We start from the raw sequence: 26,081 nt of genomic DNA on the forward strand, positions 1-26,081 counted from the left end.
TTGATATATTGGAAGGCTATGTTTGGATACCGAAAAGGTTCTGAGTGGTTCGGGCATTTTTTCGGAGTACCGGGAGGTTACTGGAACCCCTCGGGGAGTTAATGGGCCTTAATGGGCCATGGTGGAAGATAGGAGGAGGCGGACAAGGTGGGGGTGCCCCCCGCAAGACCAATCCGAACTGGGAAGGGGGCCGACCCCCCTTTCCTTCTCTCTCTCTCCCTCTTCCTTCTTCTCCTACTCAAACTAGGGACGGGGGAAACCTACTCCTACTGGGAGTAGGACTCCCCCCTTGGGCACGCCATAGAGAGGGCCGGCCCTCCCCTCTTCCACTCCTCTATATACGGGGGAGGGGGCACCCCATAGACACACAAGTTGATTGTTTAGCCGTGTGCGGTGCCCCCCTCCACAGATTTCCACCTCGGTCATATCGTTGTAGTGCTTAGGCGAAGCCCTGCGTCGATAACCTTCATCATCACCATCATCACGCCATCGTGCTGACGAAACTCTCCCTCGACCTCAGCTGGATCTAGAGTTCGTGGGACGTCACCAAGCTGAACGTGTGCAGATCGCAGAGGTCCTGTACCTTCGGTGCTAGGATCGGTCGGACCGTGAAGACGTACGATTACATCAACCACGTTTTCATAACGCCTCTGCTTTCGGTCTACGAGGGTACGTAGACAACACTCTCCCTATCGTTGCTATGAATCACCTAGATAGATCTTGCATGATCGTAGGAATTTTTTTGAAATTATTGCGTTCCTCTACATTAGTGCTTTGGTCCGGTACTTTATTAAAAGGAGGCCTTAATATCCCTTAGATTCCAATAGGACCCTGTGCTACCTCTTGAGCACTGCGTTGGTCTTCCCTTGAAGAGGAAAGGGTGATGCAGCAAAGTAGCGTAAGTATTTCCCTCAGTTTATGAGAACTAAGGTATCAATCCAGTAGGAGGCTCCTCACAAGTCCCTCGCACCTACACAAACAAACAAGAACCTCGCAACCAACGCTATAAAGGGGTTGTCAATCCCTTCACGGTAACTTGCGAAAGTGAGATATGATAGAGATAATAAGATAAGATAAATATTTTTGGTATTTTGATGATATAGATTGAAAAGTAAAGATTGCAAAATAAAGTAGATTGGAAACTTATATGATAAAAGATAGACCCGAGGGCCATAGGTTTCACTAGTGGCTTCTCTAAAGATAGCATAAGTATTACGGTGGGTGAACAAATTACTGTCGAGCAATTGATAGAAAAGTGCATAGTTATGAGAATAGCTAGGCATGATCATGTATATAGGCATCACGTCCGCGACAAGTAGACCGACTCCTGCCTGCATCTACTACTATTACTCCACACATCGACCGCTATCCAGCATGTATCTAGAGTATTAAGTTCATAAGAACAGAGTAACACATTAAGCAAGATGACATGATGTAGAGGGATAAACTCAAACAATATGATACAAACCCCATCTTTTTATCCTCGATGGCAACAATACAATATGTGTCTTGCTGCCCCTGCTGTCACTGGGAAAGGACACCGCAAGATTGAACCCAAAGCTAAGCACTTCTCCCATTGCAAGAAAGATCAATCTAGTAGGCCAAACCAAACTGATAATTCGAAGAGACTTGCAAAGATAACAAATCATAAATAAAAGAATTCAGAGGAGATTCAAATATTTCTCATAGATAAACTTGATCATAGACCCCAATTCATCGGATCTCGACAAACACATCGTAAAAATAGTTACATTGAATAGATCTCCAAGAAGATCGAGGAGAACTTTGTATTGAGAATCAAAGAGAGAGAAGAAGCCATCTAGCTAATAAGTATGGACCCGAAGGTCTATGGTAAACTACTCACAACTCATCGGAGAGGCTATGGTGTTGATGTAGAAGCCCTCCATGGTCGATTCCCCCTCCGGCGGAGCACCAACGAAGGCTCCAATATGTGATCTCGTGAATACAGAAGGTTGCGGCGGTGGAAATATGGTTTCGTGGTGCTCCTGGATGTTCTCAGGGTACGCGGATATATATAGGAGGAAGAAGTAGGTTGGTGGATCCACGAGGGGCCCACGAGGGTGGGGGGCGCACCCACCCCCTAGGGCATGCCGGGCACCCTCGTGTGTGCCTCGACTGCTTCTTCACATCCACTCCAAGTCTCCTGGGTTGCGTTTGTTCCAAAAAGATCGCTCCCGAAGGTTTCATTCCGTTGGGACTCCGTTTGATATTCCTTTTCTTCGAAACACTGATATAGGGAAAAAAACAACAATTCGGGCTGGGCCTCCAGTTAGTAGGTTAGTCCCAAAAATGATATAAATGTATAAAGTAAAGCCCATAAACATCCAAAACGGGTAACATAATAGCATGGAACAATAAAAAATTCTAGATACGTTGGAGACGTATCAAGCATCCCCAAGCTTAATTCCTGCTCGTCCTCGAGTAGGTAAATGATAAAAACAGAATTTTTGATGTGGAATGCTACCTAGCATATTTTCAATGTAATTTTCTTTATTGTGGCATGAATGTTCAGATCCAAATGATTCAAGATAAAAGTTCATATTGACATAAAAATAGTAGTACTTCAAGCATACTAACAAAGTAATCATGTCTTCTCAAAAAAACATGGCCAAAGAAAGCTATCCCTACAAAATCATATAGTCTAGCTATGCTCTATCTTCATCACACAAAATATTTAATCATGCACAACCCCGATTTCAGCCGAGCAATTGTTTCATACTTTAGTATTTTCAAACTTTTTCTATCTTCACGCAATACATGAGCGTGAGCCATGGACATAGCACTATATGTGGAATAGAATGGTGGTTGTGGAGAAGACAGAAAGAGAGAAGATAGTCTCACATCAACTAGGCGTATCAACGGGCTATGGAGATGCCCATTAATAGATAACAATGTGAGTGAGTAGGGATTGCCATGCAACGGATGCACTAGAGCTATAAGTGTATGGAAGCTCAAAAAGAAACTAAGTGGGTGTGCATCCAACTTGCTTGCTCACGAAGACCTAGGGCATTTTGAGGAAGCCCATCATTGGAATATACAAGCCAAGTTCTATAATGAAAAATCCCCACTAGTATATGAAAGTGACAACATAGGAGACTCTTTATCATGAAGATCATGGTGCTACTTTGAAGCACAAGTGTGGTAAAAGGATAGTACATTGTCCCTTCTCTCTTTTTCTCTCATTTTTTATTTGGCCTTTCTCTTTTTTTTAAAGTCCAGAGTCTCATCCCGACTTGTGGGGGAATCATAAGCTCCATCATCCTTTCCTCACTTGGGACAATGCTCTAATAATGAAGATCATCACACTTTTATTTACTTACAACTCAAGAATTACAACTCGATACTTAGAACAAAATATGACTCTATATGAATGCCTCTGGCGGTGTACCGGGATATGCAATGAATCAAGTGTGACATGTATGAAATAATTATCAAGGTGGCTTAGCCACAAATACAATGTCAACTACATGATCATGCAAAAGCAATATGACAATGATAGAGAGTGTCATAATAAACAGAACAATGAAAAGTTGCATGGCAATATATCTCGGAATGGCTATGGAAATGCCATAATAAGTAGGTATGGTGGCTGTTTTGAGGAAGGCATATGGTGGGTGTATGGTACCGGCAAAAGTTGCGCGGCACAAGAGAGGCTAGCAATGGTGGAAGGGTGAGAGTGCGTATAATCCATGGACTCAACATTAGTCATAAAGAACTCATATACTTATTGCAAAAATCTACAAGTAATCAAAACAAAGTATTACACGCATGCTCCTAGGGGAAGGGTTGGTAGGAGTTAACCATCGCGCGATCCCGACCTCCACACATAAGGAAGACAATCAATAAATACATCATGCTCCAACTTCATCACATAACGGTTCACCATACGAGCATGCTACGGGAATCACAAACCTTAACACAAGTATTCCTTAAATTCATAATTACCCAACTAGCATGACTCTAATATTACCATCCTCATATCTCAAAACAATTGTCAAGCATCAAATTGATCATAGCATCCAATTCACTTTCTATGATAATTTTTATTATACCCAACTTGGATGCCCATCATTCTAGGACCAATTTTATAACCATAGCAAATACCATGCTGTTCTAAAAGAATCTCAAAATAATATAAGTGAAGCATGAGAGATCAATAATTTCTACAAAATCAAGCCACCGTCGTGCTCTAAAAAGATATAAGTGAAGTACTAGACCAAAATTGTCTAGCTCAAAAGATATAAGTGAAGCACATAGAGTAATATAATAAATTCCAAATCATGTGTGTCTCTCCCAAAAGGTGTGTACAACAAGGATGATTGTAAACTGAAAAGCAAAGACTCATGTCATACAAGACGCTCCAAGCAAAACACATATCATGTGCTGAGTAAAAATATAGCTCCAAGTAAAGTTACCGATAGACGAAAATGAAAGAGGGGATGCCTTTTGGGGCATCCCCAAGCTTAGGCTTTTGGTTGTCCTTGGATTATCTTGGGGTGCCATGGGCATCCCCAAGCTTAGGCTCTTACCACTCCTTATTCCATAGTCCATCAAATCTTTACCCAAAACTTGTAAACTTCATAACACAAAACTCAACAGGAAATCTCATAAGCTCCATTAGTGCAAGAAAGAAAAACCACCACTTAAGGTACTGTAATGAACTCATTCTTTAGTTATATTGGTGTTAAACCTACTGTATTCCAACTTCTCTATGGTTCATGACCCCCGATACTAGCCATAGATTCATCAAAATAAGCAAACAACACACGAAAAACAGAATCTGTAAAAAACAGAACAGTCTGTAGTAATCTGTAACTTTAGAATACTTATGGAACTCTAAAAATCCTACCAAAATAGGAAGTCCTAGTAAATTTGTCTATTTATCTAATTCAAAAAGAATCAAATTAAAATCACGTTTCTGTGATTTATTAAAATTATTCTCGTGCGTGCAAAAGTTTCTGTTTTTCAGCAGAATCAAATTAACTATCACCCAAGATTATCCTATAGGTTCTACTTGGCACAAAGACTAATTAAAACATAAAACCACATCTAAACAGAAGCTAGATGAATTATTTACTACTAAACATAAGCAAAAAGGAAGGAACAAAAATAAAATTGGTTTGCCTTCCAACAAGCGCTATCGTTTAACGCCCCTTGCTAGGCATAAAAGCGAGAATAGATCTAAGTATTGCCATCTTTGGTATTCAATTCTTCAATAGAACACTTATAACCTTTAGGAGTTTTTTCTTTTTAGTAATGATTAAACGCCTAGGCAAGAAATCGAGAAATTCACTTGTAGCAAAAGGTATGATAGTGAGAAAATTCGGATGAACACTTATTGATTTGAGATCCGCATTTTCCTTACTAGAATATTCACCCTTATTTTTAGGAACATACATAAATTTGGCAATTTTGGTAGGAGGAGTTGGAGTATTTTTCACGGATGAAAAGGCAGACCCCAAGTTGGTAATAATATCCTCAAGTTTACCGATTCTTATAGAATCAAGATCTATTCTTTCGTTAAGAATATGTTCTTTCTCTTTAAAAAAATTCAAAGTAACTCCAACCCTAGATCCATATTGGGTAATTTGGTTGTGGATCTTTTTATCCAAATTTTCAATCAACCCAACAGCGGCAACTTTATTTTCAATAATTTCAAGCCTTTGCATCACATGTTCCAAAGTTAAAACAGTTCCATTAACGAAAAGAGGGGGTGGACCAAACAAATCTAACATAGCATTATAAGCATCAAAAGCATGGCTACCCAAGAAATTCCCTCAGGTAATGGTATCAAGGATATATCTATTCCAAGGAGTAATGCCTACATAAAAATTGCGAAGAATAACAGAAGTGGATTGCTTCCTAGTAGATCTATTTTGAGCATTGCAAATTCTATGCCAAGCATCTTTTAGATTTTCTCCCTCCCTTTTGTTTAAAATTAAGAACTTCATGATCGGGAGTACTAATGATGATAGGAGGACTAGCCATAACGAAGAAATAAACGAACTAACGCACGAGCACACAAGAGGCAAACGAAAGAGAGGAGGCAAACGGAAAAGAGAGGGCGAATAAAACGGCAAGGGTGAAGTGGGGGAGAGGAAAACGAGAGGCAAATGGCAAATAATGTAATGCGAGGGAGATGAGTTTGTGAGGGTTACTTGGTATGTCTTGACTTGAGCGAAGACCTCCCCGGCAGCGGCGCCAGAAATCCTTCTTGCTACCTCTTGAGCACTGCGTTGGTTTTCCCTTGAAGAGGAAAGGGTGATGCAGCAAAGTAGCATAAGTATTTCCCTCAGTTTTTGAGAACCAAGGTATCAATCCAGTAGGAGGCTCCTCACAAGTCCCTCGCACCTACACAAACAAACAAGAACCTCGCAACCAACGCGATAAAGGGGTTGTCAATCACTTCTGGGTAACTTGCAAAAGTGAGATCTGATAGAGATAATAAGATAAGATAAATATTTTTGGCATTTTTATGATATATATTGAAAAGTAAAGATTGCAAAATAAAGTAGATTGGAAACTTATATGATAAAAGATAGACCCGAGGACCATAGGTTTCACTAGTGGCTTCTGTCAAGATAGCATAAGTATTACGGTGGGTGAACAAATTACTGTCGAGCAATTGATAGAAAAGTGCATAGTAATCAGAATATCTAGGCATGATCATGTATATAGGAATCACGTCCGCGACAAGTAGACCGGCTCCTGCCTACATCTACTACTATTACTCCACACATCGACCGCTATCCAGCATGCATCTAGAGTATTAAGTTCATAAGAACTGAGTAACACATTAAGCAAGATGACATGATGTAGAGGGATAAACTCAAGCAATATGATATAAACCCCATCTTTTTATCCTCGATGGCAACAATACAATACGTGCCTTGCTTCCCCTACTGTCACTGGGAAAGGTCACCACAAGTTTGAACCCAAAGCTAAGCACTTCTCCCATTGCAAGAAAGATCAATCTAGTAGGCCAAACCAAACTGATAATTCGAAGAGACTTGCAAAGATAACAAATCATACATAAAAGAATTCAGAGGAGATTCAAATATTTCTCATAGATAAACTTGATCATAAACCCACAATTCATCGGATCTCGACAAACACACCGCAAAAAGAGTTACATCAAATAGATCTCCAAGAAGATCGAGGCGAACTTTGTATTGAGAATCAAAGAGAGATAAGAATCCATCTAGCTAATAACTATAGACCTGAAGGTCTATGGCAAACTACTCACAACTCATTGGAGAGGCTGTGGTGTTGATGTAGAAGCTCTCCGTGGTCGATCCCCCCTCCAACGGAGCGCCGGCGAAGGCTCCAAGATGGGATATCATGGATACAGAAGGTTGCGGCGGTGGAAATAGTGTTTCGTGGTGCTCCTGGATGTTCTCAGTGTACATGGATATGTATAGGAGGAAGAAGTAGGTCGGTGGAGCCATGAGGGTCCCACAAGGGTGGGGGCATGCCGGGCACCCTCGTGGCCACCTCTACTGCTTCTTGACGTCCACTCCAAGTCTCCTGGGTTGCATTTGTTCCAAAAAGATCGCTCTCGAAGGTTTCATCCAGTTTGGACTCCGTTTGATATTCCTTTTCTTCGAAACACTGAAATAGGCAAAAAAAATAGCAATTCGGGCTGGGCCTCCGGTTAATAGGTTAGTCCCCAAAATGATATAAAAGTATAAAGTAAAGCCCAAAAACATCCAAAACGGGTAACATAATAGCATGGAACAATCGAAAATTATAGATACGTTGGAGACGTATCACCCCGCTACCACGGGAGGGTAGGACAAAAGATGTCATGAAAATTCTTTCCATAAGCACGTATGACTATATTCGGAATATATGCCTACATATTACATTGATGAACTGGAGTTAGTTCTATGTCACCCTATGTTATAACTGTTGCATGATGAATTGCATCCGACATAATTATCCATCATTGATCCATTGTCTACGAGCTTTTCAAATATTGATCTTTGATTAGTTACTTCTCCATTGCCGCTGTTACGATTGCTACAAAACTGCTACTATTACTTTTGCCACCATTACCGTTACTTCCATACTACTTTGCTACTAAATACTTTGCTACAAATATTAAGTCTTTCAGGTGTGGTTGAATTGACCACTCAGCTGCTAATACTTGAGAATATTCTTTGGCTCCCCTTGTGTCGAATCAATAAATTTGGGTTGAATACTCTACCCTCGAAAACTATTGTGATCGCCTATACTTGTGGGTTATCAGATCATCACCTCATTCAACGCACGATAATCTTCAACCATTCTCAAGGATCCATCCTTCTTCTCAACTAGAAGCACTGGGGCTCCCCAAGGAGATGAACTCGGTCGGATATAACCTTCCTCCAATAGTTTCTTAATATGCTTCTTAATTTCCTCCAGATCATTTGCAGGCATCCAGCACGGTCTCTTGGATATTGGCCCGGTGCCTGGCAACAACTCGATCAAAAACTCTATGTCTCGGTCGGGTGGCATGCCTGGCAATTTCTCCGGGAATACATCGGGGTAATCCTTCACTTACGGTACTTCCTCCTGAATAACTCCCTAAAGAGAATTCACCCGAGTCCTCCTTGGCATGTGCCTCGAGACATACTTGATCCGTTTTCCCTCTGGGTGGTGAGAAGAATTGACTTACTGGCACAATCGATGTTTCCCTCGTACTTGGATAGCCAATCCTTGCCTAGGATCACGTCCAATCCTTACGATTCTAGGATAATGAGGTCTATGGGAAAAACATGTCTACATATGGTCAATGGAAACTAGAAACAACCCCGACTAGCCATATGCTCTACTTAAGGGCTACGGTCAGCAACTTAAATTTTTCCAGAAATCCCCTTGATATGAATGAATGCGATTCACCAGTGTAAAAAAGAACAGGTGTTGCAAATGCATTAATCAAAAACTTACCAACAACTGCGTCAGGCTGCTCGTCAACTTCCTCCATATTGACGTGTTTCACATGATCTCTGGTGAAAGGATTGGGCTACTTTCCAAGCTTCCATTGCCATTCCCATTCTTCGCCTTGGGACATTCTGTGGCGTAGTGTCTGGTCTTTCCGCACTTGAAGCAGGTAATGTGACTCGGATCTTTGTTTGCAGGTGTTGTGGGGTTGAGACGATTCTGATTGTTGTTTCCTCTATTCCCATTGCCATTCCTACGGCCATTATGGTTATGCCCATTTCCTCCATGATGAGAATGACATCCATGGTTATGGTGATTGTGTCCACTGTACTTGCTAGATCCTGATCCATTGTTTCCCGAGTATGGGATATAGCGGGGCTTCTGCTGAGTTCCAAAGTTATACTTCCCTGTCCGTAGTTCCTCTTGTGGTTCTCTATCTCCTGTTGCTTGCCTTCCAGAATGAGAGCCTTGTCAACCAAATCTTGAAGTTATTGAAGGTACCCACGAGCAACTGAAGTCCTAGATCATGATTCAGTCCCTCCAAAAATTTCTCCTGTTTAGTGGCATCTGTGGCCACATCTCCTGAGACATATCAGGCTAACTAGTTGAACTCATCCACGTACTGCCCCACAATACGATTTCCCCGTCGTAAGTTGCGGAACTCACGCTTCTTCAGACTCATGGCTCCAGCTAAGACATGAGCAATGCAGAAGGCCCGCTGAAACTGATCCCATGTGACTATTGCAATGGGATAGGTAGCAGTGTAATTCTCCCACCAAGAGGCTGCTGGTCCATCTAGTTGATGTGCGGCAAAGTGCACCTTCTCAGCATCAGTGCAACTCCCTTCTGATTTTCCGGAGCCAGTCATCTGCGATGATCGGATCGGAGCTGCTGGAGAATACTAGTGGGTTCAACTTCAGAAAACGAGTAAGGTTATGAACTTGGGGTGGTGGTTGTGGGTTGTTATTGTTGTTCTGGTTTTGGTTCTGGTTCTGGATGAGCATCTGCATGAGGGTCTTCTGGGTTTGGATCAACTGGGTAAGTTTCGGCAGAAAGTTGGATCCGTGGTCACGTCTTGGAGGCATCTGATGGGTTGAGAGTGGGTGAGAAATTACAATAAAATAAGGGCCTAATGAGAAATTACACTACCCATATGCATATGAGACAAATAATTTCCAAATCACACCACTCAATTTCAATCAAGGTTCACATAATTGGGTCTAAGTTAACTATTACAAATCTCACCAACGGGCTTGAACCACTCGGAAAACTCTAATGGAAAATACATCGAATTTCTAATATCTAAATTGGTGGTCGGCTAGAAGTTCTGATCGGTAGAAGATTCCATGCCATCATCTCCATTGTCCAGCTTCTTCTCGGCTGCTTCTAGCTTTTTCTTCAGGTCTTCATACTTCTCCTGTAGTAAGCTGATTCCATCGCGGGTTTCCTTGAGTTCATCCTCCAGCTCGATATTCTGGATGATCGGCTTCTTGGTTTCCTTCATGCTAGCGCACATCTGATTCTCAAATCGTCGGATGTGCTGGTCCATATCCTGTATGTATGACACGATCGACTCATCTTTCCTGATGCGAACCATTTACCATTGGTGATCCCGACGTCCGAATATCCTGTAGATAGTGTCTTCAAGATCCTTGTTGTACTCCTCACAAATGCATCCAAAGGTGAGGTGTGCGGACATACTCCTGCCTAAGCTCTAGGTTGGTGCATCAAAGGTAAAGTCGATAGGTTCCATAGTTAGTACAAAGGTCCTCCCAGGGATACAAACTTCAATCATCCAACATTTCTCCTTCGGCAAGGTCTCTGTGAAGGTCCCAGTGAAAGTGGGTAGGGTGATGTTCAGATACTTCACGACTTCCTTTAGGTGTCGTCCGAAGGGCATGGTCTCGTTGGGCTGAGCAAACCTTGTCATAGGGTTCGACATCTATATTATTGAAATAGAGAAGAATTAGAAATGAATAGAGAAGAGCATAAGACCAACAAATATATATGGAAATTGTGAAATGAGGTTTTTCCATCCTATGGCTTTTCCATTCCTAGTGGCTGCGTCCTACAAATCGGCGTGTGCTCAAAATACAATGCTTGTAGATGAGGATTGGTATGTGAGATTCATGCAAGTTATGAGAGAAATAATAATTAAGAGTAACTTTAAGGTGGACACGTTAACACAACTCTGGGTGGAATGGTTGGGGCACCTTGAGAATACAATGCTTATCCTAGGGGATCCCGGAGAACCTGTGTGATCACCCTACGGAATGCCACCCAAGCTAAAAGGGATCATACGATATTTCATGCCTAGAAACTTCCATGTGCAGCCACAAGCCAATATGGGCTCTGGCATAGTTGTGTAAGTTTGTGTGAGCCTTTCCGGGTAGGCTAAAAGATATAGGGGAAAGTAGGTGTACCGGCCTATTCAGGGTTAAGGGGAACACATTCAGAAAGACTATGTCTCGATCTTTCGATCATGGAGGTGGTCGAGTCTTGTGGGGAAAAGTGTGCAAACCTCTGCAGAGTGTACAAACTAATCATGATTAGCCGTGTCCCCGGCTATGGACAAATTTGAGTATCTAGAAGTGAATTATTGGTTGATCTCTGATAACCCACAAGTATAGCGGATGGCAATAGTTTTTCAGGGTAGAGTATTCAACTCAAATTTATTGATTCGACACAAGGGGAGCCAAAGAATATTCTCAAGTATTAGCAGCTGAGTTGTCAATTCAACTACACCTGGAAGACTTAATATCTGCAGCAAAGTATTTAGTAGAAAAGTAGTATGGAAGTAACAGTAACGGTGGCAAAAGTAACAGTAGCAGTTTTGTAGTAATCGTAATAGTGGCAGCGGAGAAGTAACTAAGCAAAGATCAATATGTGAAAAGCTCGTAGGCAATGGATCAATGATGGATAATTATGTCGGATGCAATTCATCATGAAACAGTTATAACATAGGGTGACACATAACTAGCTCCAGTTCATCAATGTAATATAGGCATGTATTCTGAATATAGTCATACGTGCTTATGTAAAAGAACTTACATGACATCTTTTTCCCTACCCTCCCGTGGCAGCAGGGTCCTATTGGAAACTAAGGGATATTAAGGCCTCCTTTTAATATATACCGGACCAAAGCATTAACACTTAGTGAATACATGAACTCCTCAAACTATGGTCATCACCGGGAGTGGTCCCGATTATTGTCACTTCGGGGTTGCCGGATCATAACACATAGTAGGTGACTATTGACTAGCAAGATATGATCAAGAACTCACATATATTCATGAAAACATAATAGGTTCAGATCTGAAATCATGGCACTTGGGCCCTAGTGACAAGCATTCACTACAAAAAAATTACACTTCCGTGATGATACATGTTTGTCACAGTAGGTCGCGTTTTTTGTCATACATGTACATCCATGACAATTTTATGACAGAATCAAGATAGTCATGCATGTGCTATCGTAGAAGTGTTCCATGACATTACCAAAATTATCATCACGAAAATGTCCACTTCCATGACGATAAATCGCGCGTCACAGAAGTGCTTTCGTCAAGGGTGACCGACACGTCGCATCCACCGTAACGGAACATCGTTAAGCTATCAGGTCCGGTTTTGGATCCATAACCCACTAACAGCCACGACCAATGCCAATTTTCCACATGTAAAATTCTCATTGGCCCACGGAACTACGCGTCAGCTCCACGTTGGCACAGGTGTCACTCATCCAACGGTCGAGATGGGCCTATGATATGTTGACACGTGGACGGGCCCAAAAGTGGCCCATAAAGTATAAATGGGCCGACCCAACTAAAGGCCCATAAGATTTAGCGGACCATAATGGGCCGGCCCAGCTAAAGGCCCACAAGATTTTGCAGACCATTATGGTCCGGCCCAGCTAAAGGCCCACAAGATTTAGCGGACCACAATGGGACTGCCCAGCTAAAGGCCCACAAGATTTTGCAGACCATAATGGGATGGCCCAACTAAAGGCCCAACATTCTCTGTTAAGGCCCGTATGGCTAGTGTCAAATCGGCCCGTGAACAGCCTATCCTAAACTTGTCATCATCGTGGCCCATGGTCACTTCTGGCCCGTTAATAGTTTGCTAAGTATTTGGGCTGAATTAGGGCCCGGTGTATTTCCGGCCTGTTAAAGGTCCTGCTTCATTTGGGCCCATTTACAGGCCATTGAAACTTTCGGCCCATAAACGACTGTGAAGGATTTGGGTCATATTCGGCCATGTCTGACATTTGGCCTGTTAGAGGTCCACTATATATTTGGGCCACTTGCGGCCTGTTGTGGTTTTCGGCCTGTTAACGTTGGACAAAAACCATGGGCCATATGTGGCCCAACATCACATCGGGCCCATTAACGGCCCATATAAAATTGACGATTATCTAGCCCGACCGAACTTCCGGCCTATTAAAGGCCCATGTATTAGGTCGGTGCATTTACGTCCCGTCCGAATTTTGGCCTGTCAAAGATCCACATCGTAAATGGGCCACCATTTCGGCCTGCTAAGACTAGTGGGTTATTTGGCCCAATCAGGGCCCAATCTAACTTTCGGTCTATTAAAGGCCCATGTTTTTTATGGGCTCGAGATATTTACACCTGTAAACGGCCTATTGTTACTGAGGGCCCAAATTATGTTTAAGCCTGTTAAAGGCCCACTATGGGCACATGCCTACCAGAAAAATATGAAAGCTTATGCTGATTTAGGCCGAGATATTTTTAGTGGGCCACATGCAAATTTCGGCCCATAATCGTTTTTAGCCCAATTGGAATGGGCCCGACGAATGTTGGCATGTTGGGCTCCTTCGAAGCTTTCGGCCGAATACATTACTACGATAAACCTACACTATACAAAAATAGCGTCGTAATTACTACAGCCTTTGGTAGCATCGTAAATGTCGTATCACAACAAAATAAATTCCAACCATACAACAAAAGGTGTATTGGCATAAAGTTTATAGTCCTTGCAAATAAAAGCACCATCAAATGTATAGAAGCATAGATCATTTGACCTGAGTGCTAATGTTTCAGGCTGTAGAATCTGATGGAGCAGCACGATCTTCACCTTTTTTGCCATTGTTCTTGAACAATGAAGCGAATGTCTGATAGTATGGTTTCAAAAGCATTCATATCTTGATGACATTTGTCAACCACTATTCTTGTTTCCCAAACGACGTCCATTAGGGATTGGACTTGTGTCTGGAGCACAGATATATCACTCTGTCTAGCAGGAGGATTTTGTTCAGTTGGCGATTTGGACGAGGTTACCTTGACAACCTACCCAGAATTACACAAGAAGGTGCGTTTTGCATTGTTAGTGGAGAGATACTGATGCACTGCAGCAAGAGGTGACATTGTCCCTGTGGTAGGCTCGTCACCTTCAGGTGGTTGTGGCTGTTCAATCATTTGTTCCATAGCTTCCTGAAAGTTTGAACTTGTAGATTAGTGTACCAGATAAGTTACTAATGAGACAAAAAAACAAAGTAGGCTACACGTTTATACATAACTTATTTTGGTGAACTACTGTAATACATTAGCATCTGTTGTAGTGCCAACTACATAATAAAATCACTTTCGGAACATATGTCCATGTAGCATGCCTACCGTATTGTCTATTTCCTCACATTCATTGACATCAAAGGATAAAGTGACATGGTTTAAGGTAGGATGAACATAGTATGGAATCATTCATATCATGGGCAAACAGATATAAAACAAACATGCTATTTTATCATTGTGTGCGCACGTGAACGTAACTACTAGATTACAGATCAAGACCAAAAGAATACCCTTCATCTCTTTTAAACCATGTAAGGTGAAATGATACGTTAAGACAACTGTCTATAAAAGTGAACAAAGAAACTGACATTGGCTGCAAACCAAGTAGTTAAATGAACACATCACAATACCAATCAGTTCAAAGGTAGGAGAAGTAAGGACTTACAACAGCGGCTTGAACTGGTGTGCTCATGCCCTTCATCTTGCTGGTGTGGCAATCCCTGAAGATTTGCACTGCATTCGGTTCAGGTTCTTTTTGGTCCGCACGGGCTTTCCTTTGTATTTGGAACAAGTCAATATAGATACGATAATATGGCACAGAAAAAACAAAGAAGTACCAGCTATTTACAAGAGCCTCGCAGTGTGCAATATAGCTATGAGATCCCGTTGTCTGTTGGAATTTCAGTTTAGAACGGTTGGTTTTGTTCTTCAAACAGTTAGCCTAGAAGAAGATACACTTGTATGGCACATACATAAATACGAGTTCAATATGTGTTCTGATCAAATACATATAGCCTACCTGATACTTTGAATCAGACCCGTGTTTAACGAGGGCTGTCCAGTCTTCATCTGTAATATATTCCACTAGAGATGTTTGGGTGATTTCATTGTTAGCCTTGCCTTCAAAGTGAGATTTTCTCAGGTGGTACCGATACTGTCGCTGAGCAGACTGAAAAACATGAGTGCATGCTTGTTTAGTTGCATCATCTGTCGGATCCAACTTGAACCTCATCTGTTGAAAAAAGAATGTGAGTCTTATTAGGAGGAAGCTAGAAAGTATGGGATAGAGCAAGACAATATTTCTAATTGCGATGAATAACATTACTTACGGATGAATGGTCAAGGAAGGTTTTAAACTTGGTATTGTCTTTCTCATTCCTATACTGGATCCACGTTGGGAGGATACGTGCATGACACCTAACGGCAACGGCTGCCTCTGATACTAACTTGGTTGGCTCTATAGCATCACGTGGCCTTTTTAAACCTGCCTCAAAATAGATCTCCATTCTTCCTCCTTTAGATTTTGTTAATCTGTCAAGCATTATCCCTGATGTTTGTTTCTGCTTGCGCCATGGTGCTAGTTCAACAACGAATATGGAAAGTGTTAGTGTACATTAAACTGTGAGAGTACATATAAAGGAGCATGCAACTGCAACTTGACTCGGTCAGGTACAGTCTTGGTGTTGATGCTCATGAGGTTCATATGATCTTGCCAAGTACTGTTGTGTCAGCAGTGCTTCGGAAGTAGTGTTAGGTGTGAAGGCAGCTTGGGAACTGGCCAGCTCCGGAGCAAACGAACGAGTAACTAGTTGAGATGCTGGTACAGTTGAAGCGGATGCTACAGCTAGTGGAGTAGGTGATACTGTGTTTGTAGATTTAGCCGATGTCCTTGGACCTTCTACTGCACTATAAGTACCAACAGAATCTCGGCGACAAATCTTTTTCCGTTTCACCCGATGAATAACACCACTCCCTACTATATTATTTTCCTTGCATTTTTTTGACTTTGCCATGTCAAGCCGTACCCACAACACAAAAGAATAAAATCGCTCTTCAGAACTCATTGATGCATGATACAGACAAGCATTACTTTGATGTAAGACAACTGTATGAGGATGGAATATCTAAGAAAAACAGGACGACATGACATATTCACAGCTACGATGTGTAAACTAAGCAGAAGGATTTTCAAGAAAATAGAAGTAATGAAAGCTAGACACCATATGAAAGATGCAACCAATATTACTCTGCCACGTTAAAAGTGTCTTGTCATAAGTGGCAATTCGAAAAATTAGAAGCAGTACAACATAGAAATCAATGCAAGATGCAACCACTATCAAACTGCCATGTTAAAAGCGTCCAATCATGAGTGACTGATGCCGGATACACAACAGCAGTACTTTGATGTAAGAACATGGCATGATAGACAGATGCAGTGTATTCTAGACACATAAAGCCATGTCATATGCACATGTATAACGTATAAACTCAGCAGGTGCAATTTAATCAAAATAGAAGAAATATAGGCTAGACAACATATGCAACATGAAACCAATTATCACACTGTCAACTTAGAGCAAGCACCTGCGATGGTGGAGTACGGGAGATGAACTCATCATGTAGACTTGGGACTTCAACTTCATTAGCAGTAGCAGTGGCAAATCTAGACAGTCTCTGTTTCCGTCGGTGCAGAGGACCACCAACATCCCCTAACTTACTCTTTTCCTTCCTATTTTCTGATATTGCCTTATGACGTCAAAACCAAAAGAAGATGAATAAAATTAGCTCTGCATAACTGGTTGATGCATGATACAGACGAACACTACTTTGATGTAAGGCAAGCGCAGGATAGGAGGATGGAATATATACAAAAAAGACAGCATTTCATATTCACACGTACGATAGGAGGATGGAATATGTATGAAAAAACAGAAAGCGGAAGGCATTGCAACAAAATTAGAAGAAATGAAAGCTAGGCACCATATGAACATCCAACCAATATCACTCTATCAGGTAAAAAGTGTTTCGTCGTAAGTGCCATTTCAAGAAATTAGAAGCAGTACAAGCTAGAAGACAATGCAAGATGCAACCTACATCACAGTCCCAAGTTAAATGTGTGTTATGGGTAAGTGATCGTTGTAGGTATAAGTTGTAAGCTACGCAGATGAAATTCAACATAATCAGAAGTAATGCAAACTAGGCATCATACGGAAAATGCAACCACATATAAAAGTTCCAAGTTAGAGCAAGCACCTGTGATAGTGGAGTAGGGGAGATGTGCTCATCATGTACACGTATGTTCTAAAAACAGGAACACGTGTCATATTCACAGGCATTATGTGTAAAGTAAGCAGATGCAATTCAACAAAGTTAGAAGCAATACAAGGTAGACATCATACGCAACATGCAACCACATATAATAGTGCCAAGTTAGTGCAAGCACCTGTGATGGTGGAGTAGGGGAGATGTGCTCATCATCTATAGAGCTACATTGACTGTCCAGCCTTGTGTTGTCTTGCGAATCTTGTTGGTAGGATGGCAGAGTAGAATCTATAGAGACCCACTATTTGAGTTGCTCCGAAGGACCACCATCATCCACTGTCGGACTCATTTCCTTCAGCTATAATGATTTTGCATTGTGAAGTCAAACCGATAAGAAAAAGGAAAAAAATCCGCTCTTTAGAACTCATTCATGCATGATACTGACGAACACTACTCGGATGAAAGGCAAACAAATGATGCGAGGGTGGAATATGTATGAAAAACAGGATGGCATGGCATATTCACACCTATGATGTGGTAACTAAGCATAAGGCGTTTCAGCTAATTAGAAGCACTACAAGCTAGACACCATATGAAAGATGCAACCAATATCACTCTGCCATGTTCAAACTGTATGGCGTTTCAACAAATTAGAAGCAGTACATGCTAGAAATCATATGCAAGACATAACCAATATCAAAGTGGCGACTTAAAGGTGCCTTATCATAAGTGACTGATGCGGGATATGCAAGAATAATAGTCAGATGTAAGAACATCATGTGATATGTTCTAGAAACAAGAACACATATCATATTCATCGGCATTATGTGTAAAGTAAGCAGATGCAATTCAACAAAGTTAGAAGCAATACAAGCTAGACATCATATGCAACATGCAACCACATATAATAGTGCCAAGTTAGAGCAAGCACCTGTGATGGTGGAGTAGGGGAGATTTGCTCACCATCTACAGAACTATGTTGACTATCTAGCCTTGCGTTGTCTTGCGAATCTTGTTGGGAGGATGGCGGAGTAGAATTTGTAGAGAACATCCATTTCAGTTGCTCAAAAGGACCACCATCATCCAATGCCTTGCCAATTTCCTTCAGCTTTATTGATTTTGCATTGTGAGGTCAAACCGACAAGAAAAAGGAATATAATTCACTCTTCAGAACTCATTCATGCATGATACTGACGAACACTACTCTGATGAAAGGCAAAGTCATGATACGAGGATGGAATATGTACGAAAAAATGGACGGCTTGACATATTCACACCTATGATGTGGTAGCTAAGCAGAAGGCACTTCAACAAATTAGAAGCACTACAAACTAGACACCATATGGAAGGTGCAATCAATATCACTCTGCCAAGTTAAAATTGTCTCATCATAGGTGGCATTCATCAAACTAGAAGCAATACATGCTAGAAATCATATTCAAGACGCAAACCAATATCACACTGCCAACTTAAAGGTGTCCCATCATAAGTGACTGATGCAGGATACACAAGAAGTGTAGTTTCATGTAAGAACACATGGTGTGATAGACATATATAGTATGTACCAAAAACAGGAAAGCATGTCATATTCACACGTATCATGTGTAAGCTAAGCAGATGCAGTTTACACTAATTAGGAGCAATAAAAGCTAGACACCATATGCAACATGCAACCAGATATCACACTGCCAAGTTAGAGCAAGCACCTTGGATGGTGGAGTAGGGGAGCGGAGACTTGGACCTTGTAATGCACTATCAGTACAATGAGAATTGGTATAGATGCTTTATTTACGTTCCTGCAGAGGACCACCATCATCGCCTTCCTTACTCTTTTCCTTCCTCTCTCTTGATTTTGCCTTGTCAAGTCAAACCCACAAGAAAAAGGAACAAAATTTGCTCTTCAGAACTCATTGATGCATGATACTGACGAACACTACTTTCATGTAAGGCATCCGCATGATAGGAGGATGGAATATGTATGAAAAACAGGACGGCGTGACATATTGACATGTATGATTTATAAAGTATAAACTAAGCACAAGGTGCTTGAACTTGTTAGAATCAATGCAAGCTAGAAACCATATGAAAGATGAAACCAGTATCACTCTGCCAAATTAAAAGGGTGCCCTAACAAACGTATTTGACCAAATTAGAAGCAATACATGGCAACAGGCTAGAAATAATATGCAATATGCAACGAATAAAGGTGACTAATCGTAAGTGATTGATGCAGGATACAGAAGAGAGGTAGTTTCATGTAAGAACAAGGTTAACACATAGATGTAGTGTGTACCAAAAATAGGAAGGCATGTCATATTCACAAGTATAATGTGTAATTTAAGAAGATGCAATTTACCCTAATTAGAAGCATTACAAGCTAGACACCGTATGCAACATGTAACCACATATCACACTACGAAGTTAGAGCAAGCACCTGTGATGGTGGTGTAGGGGAAGTGTTGTCTTCAAGTACAGAGCTACGTTCAGTATCTTCATTTAGGCTTGCTGTTTCTTGAGAATCATGTGGAGAGGATGAAATTGCATTCTTTATTAGAGTAGCGTGTCTCATATTAACCCACGGGCGTCACTATCTCATCATAAGCGATAGATGCAGGATACACAAGAACAATAATTTGATGTAAGAACATGGTGTGATAGGCAGATGTAATATGTACCAAAAATAGGAAGGCGTGTCATATTCACATGTATAATGTGTAAGTTAAGGAGATGCAATTTAGCAAATTAGGAGAAATACAAGCTAGGCACCATATGCAACATGCAACCAGATATCACACTGCCATGTTAGAGCAAGCACCTTGGGTTGTGGAGTATGGGAGATGAGATTTGGAACTAGCACTGTAGTACGAGTAGTAGGAGAATCTGTAGAGATCATCTGTTTCGGTTGCTCCAGAGGACCACCATCATTCCGTGCCTTCTTCCTTCCAGATTTTTCCTTGTCAAGTAAACACACAAGAGAAAGGAATGAAATTCGCACTTCCAAATTCGTTGATGCATGATACTGACAAACACAACTTTTCTGTATGGCAACCACATTGTAGGAGGATGGAATATGTATGAAAAACGCTAATCAGAAGGCATTTCAACAAATTGGAAGCAATGCAATCTAGACACCATATGAAAGATCCAACCAAAATCACTCTACCAAGTTAGATGTGTCTCATTATAAGTGGCACTTCAACAAATTAGAGGCAATACATGTTTGAAATGATATGCAAGATGTAACCAATATTACATTGTCAACTTGAAGGTGTATCGTCAGAAGTGATTGATGAGGGATACACAAGAAAAGTAGTTCGATGTAAGAACATGGTTAATAGAAAGACATAGTATGTACCAAAAACAGGAAGATATGTCATATTCACAGGTATAATGTGTTAACTAAGCAGATGCAATTTACCCTAATTAGAAGCACTACAAGGTAGACACCACATGAAACATGCAACCACATATCACACTGCCAAGTAAGAGCAAGCACCTGCGATGGTTGTGTGGGGGAATTGCGGTCATCAACTAGAGAGCTACGTTGACTATCTTCATTTAGCCTTGTTGTTTCTTGAGAATCATGTGGGGAGGATGACACTACACTCTTTAAACGAGTAGGGCGTCTCACAGTATCCCACTGGGGTGACTATCTCATCATAAGTGATTGACGAGGGATACAAAAGAGCATTAGTTTTATGTACGAACATGGTTAATAGACATATGTAGTACGTATCAAAAGCAGGAAGGCATGTCATTATCAAAGGTATAATGTGTAAAGTAAGCAGATGCAATCTAACCAAATTGGAAGCAATACAAGCTGGACACCATATGCAACATGCAACCACATTTGAGAGCGTGAAGTTAAATCAAGCACCTGGGATGGTTGTGTGTGGCAATTGAGATCATCAACTGCAGAGCTACGTTTACTGTCTCCAACTGCTGACACTGCACCCTTTAGAGCGCTGATACGCTTAGTGCTTATCTTCAAATTACACTGGAGCGACTTCTGTCTTTTCTTTTCTGCATTCATCAACACTGCGTCAAAGTCTGAAATACCCATGCATAAAAAACAATAGTGTGAGTATGGGTGAAGTGTGTGCACAATTAGTACAGTGTAAAGGTAGCAGATAGCAGGTCGGTGAGAAATAAATGACGTAGACATATGATAGCTCTACAACATGCATGGCACTCTAAATTACTACATGATTCTATGAAAATAGCAGTCGACTGAAAACAAATAGGTCAGTTCATTTTTTCTGCACCGTCCGATGTACAAAGAACGGGCAGATCGCCTTCATCTACCTCCAGCCAGTCAGTGTTGACGGTCTTCCTCGAAATGCTAGCGACCACCGGCCTAGTCCCCTGCCTGCACCCTCCCCTCGACCTCAACGCACCGCCGTGCTTGGCACCACCCCCCGGCCATCCATTCAAGCCCCGCCGACCTCCAGATCAGGCACAAGCAGCTCCTGCGCCCCACACCCCTATGATAAATACCGATGCATCGCTTCCCCGACGAACAGGCGGACTAGGTGCTCCGCGCACCTAAGCGGGTGCTGCTTCTTTTAATTGCGGTTTGATTGACCCTGAATTGAAATCTAGGCGGGCTACTGACCTCTAGCAAAGGTGAAATAGTAAAGGGAGGAAACCTTGTGCATTTAGTATCACGAAGAAGATGCAGTAAGAAGCGCTCAACTAGTTTCTTTCGTGGGATGAATACGGTGTGAGCAGAGACGTAAGATTTGCATGAATAAGGGAAGAGGATTTCCTCTTTCAACTGGCAGTGCTGTGTTCTCCTTCTTTTTTTCCAACGATCTTCTTGTGGTTCGCTGGAAATGAGAAGTTGCGAAGGACGGTGGAGCCTTGGAAGAACCCATGGCCAAGTTGTTGAGTGTGGTGCGGTGGCCGTCTGTCGGCGGCGGGGAACCAGATCTGAGGCGGCGAACGACGGTGTGGCGGGAACAGCTCCGGTGCGGTGTAGGGTTGCGACAGTGGAGCGGCAGCAGTGAGGCATAGGACGGCATGGTCGGAGTGGTTCTGGTATGGCGCATGTCGGTGTTGGCCTCGTGGAGGCATCTCTACCTCAGCTTCAGCTGCTAAGTCCTTGAGGGCGTTGCGGTTGCGGTTGCGTTGGACGATGATGTCAGGGTACCGGCTCCAGCGTGATGGATTAGAGCGGCGGTGGATTGGGCACTATGGGGTGGAGTACGGAGGAGGCTGGGGATTCGCGGCTGGTGGAGAGGGCGTTTTGGCGCCCGTGGAGTATGAATGGGGAAACAGAGGGAGGCGGGGAACTAAGGGGGAACTGTTGGGGATATAAACCTTCGTCGTAAGGGGCCGAACCAGTATAAACCTCGTGTCCTTTCTCCCGATTAACCCCTTTAAGCTTCCTAGTTGCGATGGCTCCACGACTAGCTAAGTCCTTTCACTAGAACATCTGTCGTGACAATTCCACGACAGTTGGCGCCCACCGTGGGGCCAGCGCACGGTGGATTTGAGTTCTTAAAGGGCACCTTCGAAGGGCTAAAGGGATACTCTATGGGCCGGATAACCAAGAGTCATCGCGGCAAGCTCTACATCGACGACACAGGCTGGGGCCCCGACGCTGGCTCAATTGAGTACGGGTACCAGGTCCCCTTCGGCGGAATTCAAGTCTTCATCGGCAAGATCAACGAGCCGGGCCCTGAGCTGGACATCTGCACCGACCTCGTCAAAACGGCTCAGCGTGCGATACCCACCCGGGCTCCGCCTGCTGTGAAGCGTGCCTTCGTGGGATGCATCCACGGCGGGCTCTCTGAAGGATCTGCATCTGATGGTGAGACAGCCATCTACTCTGATGGCGGGTCATCCACAGGCGAGACAGATTCATTGTATCAATTGCAAGATGGCGGGCTTGGGGGCTGTTCCGATGGCAGCAGCATTCCGGGTTGCCTCGAGCCGCCGAGCAGAGTCGGAATCTTCATGGCCGGCACACAACCTATCCATGACTCCACAACTGCGGCAACCATGACCTCTGGGTCAGAAGCAGCCGGGGCAGGAGGCCTTGTGCGCTCGCCGGCTTAGGTGTTGATGGATCTCATCGATAAGCTGACCACTCTGTTAACTGTCGTGGTCAACCCGGCGGATCAGGCTCGACATGATGCGGAAGTGGCACAGTTAAAAATTGATATGGTGCAGGCTAAGGAAGACCTAGTAGCCGAAGATGTTAGGATAACCGCCGAGCGGGCGGCTCTGGACGTTCGGGCTCAGCGGATTCAGGCACCGACTTTCCGGCTCATGCAAGATCAGAACGCATCTAACGAGGTCATCAGGAGAAGACATCAGAAGACTCAGTCTTGAATCCCTCTGGTTTATGATCCTAAAAACCTCTTTCATACACCTGGTGCAGGGCCCAGGAACCTGCTGTGGCTCTCCCTGTGTACTGAGACAGACCGGGTTGCAACACCCGGGGTCGGGGCGCCGGTTCAGCCACAGGTGATGTCGCCTCCCCGCGGGAACACGATTCCACCTCAGTACGTACTAACACCTCCGGGTCACTATTCTAACCCATTGAAGAACATGATAGCGGTGGTGACACGGCTGGCGGCTCTCCCAATTGATGGCGAATCTCCGGCGGCGGTTGAAACCTGCCGGGTCAGAGAACTTCTTCAGACGGCCTTAGCACAACAGGAGGCATACTCATACAGTCGGGACATGATCCATTCAACCCCTCGTCCAAGCCGAAGCCCGAGTTATAGCAGGCACATGGATTCATCGGCCATTTCAAGCAACGTCTGGCGCCGTAACCAGCCAGGTGGGCATGACCCGGTGCGCCATGAGGCTGAGCGGGCGGCGGCTCAGCAGTCGGCTAAGCAGGCGGCTCAGCTGACGGCTTACCAGCCATATCCGGTTTATCCAACAACTTCTATCGAGGCAGGTGTGGCCACCAGGACCGGAGGTGTCCCCTGTCTAGTGCAGGCTCTACGTAACGAGCGCTTGCCCAAGGATTTTAAGGGACCTAGGAACGTGCCGAACTACACGACTGACTTATAGCCCGGGGCATGGATTGACAGTTACGAGATGGTTATGGAGTTATTGGAGGTCAGTGATGCTACAACGGCCAAGTACTTTACCATGATGTTGGATGGGACCGCCCGCACTTGGTTGAAAGGCCTGCCACCTAATTCAATCAGTTCGTGGGCAGAGCTAAAAGCCCGGTTCATCCAGAATTCCAAAGATACGTGCAAACAGCCGATGTCAATTGTGGATTTGACGAATTGCAAGCAAGAGGAGGGCGAGTCTACAACCCATTGGGTGCGCCGGGTTAAAGCCATAATACATTCGTCTGATAAGATGGATGTCGGCTCTGCAGTCTTAATGTTGGAGAAAAATTGTCATTTTTTGCCTCTAAAATAAAAGCTGGGGTGGCTCAAGCATGATTGTAATGATATGGGCACACTGATGGCGGCTCTGGTCAAGTACGCCGACTCTGATAGTACCAAGGATCCCGAGTCTGATGATGATAAGGCAGGGAAGGGAAAGAAGAATGGCAACGGTAAGGGCCCTCAGCATAACTCGGCAAATCAAGGAGGTAATAAACGTAAGGCTGACGGTAGTTTGGATTTTGTGGCTAACACTAGTGCGCAGGGTAACAACCAACGGCGTAAGGGGAGGCCACCTCCCCGGTCTGGCGGGTCAGGCCCCACACTTGAGCAGTTATTGAACGAGCCCTGTCCAAGGCACGGCACTCAGCAGAAGCCGGCTACCCATCTATGGAAGGACTGTACGACAATGAAGGCCTTCAAAAATTCCAACATGTTTGATGGTAACAATGGGCAGGGCGGCGGCTCAGGTGGCGGCGGCTTTCATGGCCCGGGCGGCGGTTCAAATTCCAATTTTCAAAATTCTCAAGGCAACCAAGGTGGATATAACCAACAATCTGGCCAGGGCGGTCAGCAACAGCAGCAAGGTGGATACCAGAGCCATCCAAAGCAGCTGAATAGCGGGAAATATCATGTGTTTACCACCAGTTTATGAAAACGAGACTAGAAGCTTCATAAGAGGGCTGTGAACGCTGTTGAGCCGGCAGTTCCTCGTTATTTGCGATGGTCTGAGCAACCTATTATATGGAATAGGGAAGATCACCCTCCCGGGGTTTATAATCTGGGTCACTTAGCCTTGGTGGTGGCCCCTTAGGTGGGTGGATATAAATTCACCAAGGTATTCATGGATGGAGGCAGCAGCATCAACATCCTCTATTATGAGACCTTCCATCGCATGGGGTTAACTGATAAAAGCCTTAAACAGTCCAACACTATATTCCATGGTGTCGTGCCCGGTAAGTCGGCATATCCAGTCGGTAAGATCGAATTGGAGGTAGCCTTTGGGGATGAATATGATTCCAGGGCCGAGAAATTAACGTTTGAAGTAGTCAAGATCAAAAGCCCATATCATGCTCTGTTTGGGCGGCCGGCTTATGCCAAGTTCATGGCACGGCCATATTATGTGTATTTGCAGCTCAAGATGCCGGGTCATAAGGGAACCATTACGGTACATGGAAGCCAGAAGGTAGCCTTAGAATGGGAAGAA

Source organism: Triticum aestivum, chromosome 6B, assembly GCF_018294505.1.
Source record: "Triticum aestivum cultivar Chinese Spring chromosome 6B, IWGSC CS RefSeq v2.1, whole genome shotgun sequence".
Taxonomy (NCBI): Eukaryota; Viridiplantae; Streptophyta; class Magnoliopsida; order Poales; family Poaceae; genus Triticum; species Triticum aestivum.